This window comes from Crinia signifera, chromosome 1 (genome assembly GCF_055691185.1).
Source record: "Crinia signifera chromosome 1, ASM5569118v1, whole genome shotgun sequence".
NCBI lineage: Eukaryota > Metazoa > Chordata > Amphibia > Anura > Myobatrachidae > Crinia > Crinia signifera.
This window is the reverse complement of record NC_139217.1, coordinates 328,420,585-328,426,584: the sequence shown is the minus strand read 5'-3', so window position 1 is coordinate 328,426,584 and position 6,000 is coordinate 328,420,585.

The window sequence follows — 6,000 nt, the reverse complement described above, 5'->3', positions numbered from 1 at the left end:
CTCTGACCGCATTTGGTGCAAGAATCTGGTGCATCAGGCACCATGTGTGCTCTTTGTATCGGGGCCACATACGCCCTGTTTAGTACTTTCCAGTGTACCTCTTGGAGAGAAGCTGAATGTAAATATTTCATGGTCTGTTGGCAGTGTTTCATGACCTCCCCATATTCTGGGATCGAAGGAATCTCTAATTTCCAGGCATTTAAAGTTCTATTCCACTTCTTACCCCCATCTGTAACTTCCGCTACTGCGTAATAGTATCTTAGTCTATACGTTCCGGTATGAGCCAGTGTCATGATGGTGGCAACTGGGTCAGTCTCCGCTCCCTCCGGACCAGCCGGGGGGAGGGACTGAATCATGTGCCTTATTTGTAGAAACATAAAGAAGTGTTTTTGTTGTAATTTATATTTTTCTCTTAGGTCCGCGAACGACATAAGATGGCCTCCCGGGTCGTACACATCCCTGATTGCCGCCAAACCAGCCTCTCTCCAAGTCAGAAACTGGGAGTTATCTATTCCGGGGGGAAAACCAGGATTACCCCAGAATGTTATAAATCTTGAAACCTGGGGGGATCTTTTCAGTGCTTTGTTCGTGTCTATCCATGCCTTGTAGGTGTCCTTAAATAAAATATTATCTTTTATGTTTTGGCTAATCATTTTCCTAGGTGTATGTATCAGTGCTATTGGTGAATATGGAGCAAATAGTGCTTCCTCGATGGTTCGATTGGTGAAGGTTGAATGTAGCCAGCTCCAGTCTGTTATATATCTAAAGAGAACTGCCCTGCTAAATATCGCCGGGTCTGGGATATTGAGTCCTCCCTCAGACCTAGGTAATTGCAGTTTCGCATAAGCGATTCTCGGCTTTTTGCCCCCCCATAAAAATTTAGAGAACACGGTTTTAACTATGGCGCAGTCTTGTTTGGTAAGGGAAAGTGGAATCATCTGTAGCAGGTATGCTAACTTGGGGAATGCTATGCTTTTGATGACCGCCGCCCTTCCCATTGTTGAGAGGGGAAGGGCGGTCCATCTATGTAGCAGTGCGGAGATTTCCGCTATCACCGGTCTAAAGTTAGCCGAATATATTTCGGATACAGAGTGGGGTATGCGGATTCCCAAGTACTTCATTGTGTTCTTTACTATAGAGAATTGGGCCAGTGGGGAGTCTATGTCTGACAAGGGTTTTGGATCGGATAGAATCATCGCCTCAGATTTGTTGTAATTTACTTTGAGACCGGAAAATGATCCAAATTGTTCTATCAAAGGGACTATGACGGGGATAGTTTCCTTAGGATTTGATAGAAAAACCAACATGTCGTCGGCGAAGAGGGCCAATTTAGCCTCTTCTCCACCGACTTTAATACCAGTATATGCTGGGGTTGCTCTAAGGGCTATGGCTAGTGGCTCCAGTGCCAGGGCAAATATTAGTGGAGACAACGGGCATCCCTGTCGGGTGCCACGTTTTGTATAAAATGGTTGTGAGAGGAAGCCATTATTAAGGATTTGCGTGGCAGGGTTCGTGTATAAAGTTTTGAGCAGAGTCAGAAATTGGGGCGGGGCTCCGAATCTATGGAGTGTTTCGAATACATGGTCCCATGTGACTAAGTCGAAGGCTTTCTCCGCATCCAGGGACAGAACTACGTTCTGCTCCCCGGATGGGTGAGTTCGAAGCCACTCCATTACTGCCAGTAATTTTCTGATATTCACCACCGACTGACGCCCCCAGATAAACCCGGACTGGGTTGTATGTTTTAGAAACTAAAGAGACATCAATGAAATGCCTGAGTGAATGCTATACTAGTTAAAAGTCCATCAAAATAACTGCTTAGTTCCTATCTGCTCTGAACTCCAATCTCTGTCTTCACAGCTCCCTTCGGCCATATCCAGCAAGTTTGAAACAGATCATTTTGCAAACACTTTCCGTTAAGGTGTAATTTGGTCCGTCAAGTGGTCTCTAGTGGTCAATGGTGGTATTGCACCTCATAGTGGTCAATGGTGGTATTGCACCTCATAGAGATGTACCTTTTGTACATATAGATTTCTGTAATAGAAATATCTAAGTAAATAAAATGTAGTAATGAGATTAAAAAGCACAATGAATTCATTAATAAATATGTTGTAGCAATAATAACAAAATATATTATTGTACCAATAGAGTAGTAGAGCAACATTTTAATGATGAACACCAAAGGGATTTAATCCTTATTGGAAAGCACATTGGGATGTGCCATCAGATGTAAAATGGATTGGACAATTGGCCTTTGCTTACTTTGAACAATCATAAGTTGCATCCAAATGATGCAATTTAAGCGTCCGATTTTGACTGTGCCCGTGGGATCAGCATTGCAAAAAAAAAATAGTCTGTGCAGATGAGCTAATTTTGACTATATTGTGTAAAATTTAGTATAGACAAAATCGGCCATAGTCAAAAAATCAATGGCATATGGCCAGTATTGTATGGTTTTGTGCAACAGGGAAATTGCATAGTCAAAATCGTACATAGCCAAAATCGCACTGTGCATATGCACCTTAACGTTAGGGTCCAAATGTAATAGGGTGTGAAAATCAGAAAGTGAGAGATTTTAGGAGAGTTTTCCCATTTTTTAAAAGCTGTAATCATTTACACTGAAAAATAAAGGATGATTTTACAATATAAATTATTTCAGCTTTAAAAAAAAAAAAGTTTATTAAAGAACCCTGCTAAATATTTATTTTACACAAACATAGTTTAAATGTTTTTAAGATGAGATAATATTATCTTTGCCTAAAAGGTGCCCATACACAGTCCAATTGCCGGGTGCAATGAGATGCGTACTCCCGCGCACATCTATTGCATTGGCTCAAAAAGCATACTTTTTGTACTAGATCGCATTGCAAAATGTATGTGATGCGATGCGATGTAGTCCAAATTGCATACAATAATTGTACCGTGTATAGGCACCTTTAGCATGACATAAATAATTATGATTGGTTGGAACTAATCTGCTTACGTGGTATTCTAACCATCAGAATGCTTTTTCTCACAGTTTGAGCAATCAAAGCAATGGGATTCCATTTAAGAGAAATGGAAGGCTCTAAGGTGGTTTTACATCAGTTTTTGGCATTTTTAATATAGAGGCATTAACAGTGGTTTTACTTTAGAAAGTGAAGTGGTAAAATCAACACATACTATAGCACATTTCGGTCCCGATACAGTAACGATCGGTCCGTGGCGTATTTGCACCGGGGACTGATGTTTTTGCTCTGTGTATGCATTTATTCTTATATGCACATGTGCAGGGCCGCTGTGCTGACGCCTTTGGCGACTTGCACACTCAGGTGTTTGCACAAGGGGGAGGGGGGGGTGCAGGATGGAGGAGGTCAGGGTGATGGTGTTTCTGGGTGCCACCATGCGAATGCAGTTAAAGTGGTCCTGGAGAGGTGGTGAAACTCCTTTCCCCTAACTCCGACCCCCCACCCCCCTCATTAGGCAGAGCCTAGAGCAGTGCCAGGGAATTTGTGTCCTACCTCCCGTAACGGGATAATGGTCCCACAAGGAATGGGTGTGGTCATACAATAGTAACTCCAAATAAATGACAACACAAAGTAGCACAATCATATACACATTACACAGCATGTACTGCCAATATTCGCCAATATTTTGCTAATGCGCATGTGCATTTCTGCGCATATGCATGTGCTGGTTGCGAATGGGTATGGTGAACTGCAAGTTCACCATTTCGTTTGCACCCACCAGTGTAGGCGTATAACAGCGGCGGGTGGACGTTTCCGTGGATGTGAATGGGTGTTCCCATGAAAATGCTGGGCATTCCCATGGAAATGAGTCAGTGACGTGGCTGCTGGGGGCGGACAGCTGACATCACCGGATGTCAACTGCCCGCCCTGTGTCCATACTGGGCGCACGCAAAGCTTAGGCACCTGAGAGTGCCTTTGTTTTTCATGTAGGCTCCAAATCATTCGATATTTGGTCCCCACATCCAAGGCTGCGAATGGATGTTTATGCAAAACATCCATTCGCTGCCTTGTGAGGAACACGTTGGGCGGCTCGACGAGCAGCGGGAGGCATTAAAATCACAATTCGCAGAGCTGCGTGTGAAGCAGAATAAGGTCCATAATGTCCACAGTTGTGCTGCTTATGCACAATGGACTCCAGCAGCTCAATGTCCATGCCTTCAGCAGCTCAATGCCCTGTGTCCCTCCAGCAGCTTCCCCACTTCTGAGTCTCTCCAGGCCCCTCTTAGCGGCTTTTCTACACATAAAGGGCGGTGGAACAGGGTGAACACTTAAATAGGCAAGGTTAGCACTCCATTAGCTCTAGACATATGAGAGCTAGGTGAGGCCAATGCAACATGCAATGATACAGTCTCAAAAGAAAGCATACCTACAGTCCAGTGACCAACACAGAGAGTAATATAATGTACATTGCAGAGGGTAACCCAGGGTCTGCTATAAATTACAGAATTGACACAGTGTGTCAATTTGGATATTATGACGTCTATTTCACCTGGAATTTTGCTATTGGCAATGATTGAAAATATTTGCAGTTTGAGAGGCACTGGGTAACCTTTTCAGATTCAAAGGGTGGGCTAACCAGCCCCGCTCCTGCCACATAACTCCCATTCTCTACGCCCTTCACTGGCTACCTGTAAAATGGCGAATCGTTTTCAAGATTGGCTTACTCACTTTCAAGGCCCTACATGACCAGGGCCCAAGGTACCTGCAACAGCTGCTGATCCCTTACTGTCCTACTCGATTACTACGATCCACTGAAGAAGGACTACTAACAGTACCCAGAATCTCCCTGAATTCATCTGGGGGTCGAGCTTTCAACTTTGCTGCTCCAACTCTGTGGAACTCTCTTCCTCGCACAGTGCGAGAAGCGCCCACTATAGAATCCTTTAAAAATAGACTAAAGACATTCCTATTTACTCAAGCATTTCACTGACATCTACTGTTAAGCTTGTTTTGTATTTCGAGCTGTAAAGACAATGTGTGAAGCACTTTGAGTCCTATTGGGAGAAAAGTGCTATATAAATATCATTATTATTATTATTATTATTATCTTTATAAACCAATCTACTACCTTGCATGTACCAAAAGGTAGGAATTTTAAAAAGCTTATAGGAAAAGGTTGTGATCTTGGGCAGGGTTTTTACCACATTTTTTTATGCACTAAAACCCGTAAACCGGGATACCGCCATGGGGGTTATCGATATTAAAAGCTGGTGATACCTCATAGAAGCCTATGGGCTTCTTATCGTGATCCCCGCCACCCCACACTGGCCGCACCACCTCCCTCTTACCTGATGTCTGGGCAGCATCCTGCTGTGCTGCCCAGACCAGCGACCTCCTTTTCCATAGCACCTTCCATAGCATCTTCCTTCCAGTCCTTGCAGCTGTCTGAGCAGGAGGCTGTCTGCCACAGGAGGAGGGGGGAGCCGCGGGGACCCACTTACCCCCAGCCGCGTGCTTTGTAAAGGGTAGCTCTTATCGCAAGAGCTGCCCTTTGCGGTACTAATTGCATATGTTAGAGCATATACGATTAATATCGATGTGGTAGCCAGCGGAGGGGGGCAGTAAGGGGTGGCGGATGTTAGAGCATCCCACCCCTTATAAGAAGCTGGAGGTGCGGGACTTCATCTGAGATTTTCAAAATAGGAAGGAATCAATAGTGAGAGGATGACATATTAGTAAATGTTAATAAGAAAGAAGCATAACATATGTGTTAAGGAGCACTATACTAAGAATGCTAAAAAGTTTTATTACTTAAATAATAATAATAATAATAATAATAATAAAGTGCTAAAAAAGTGCTGAATTAAATGTTACAATGTAATGCCCCAAAGCAGCCAGGCCAAACCAACTCATCCATAGTTTCCCAAATGACTTTCCATGCCTTTCCTAATATGCAGTTTGCAAATGCTAGAGGTACAGTACATTGCAATTAAAAACCTTTGGGCAGGTGGGCGGGGTGCCAATACAAGTTGAATGAGTCTCTGCCTTCAAG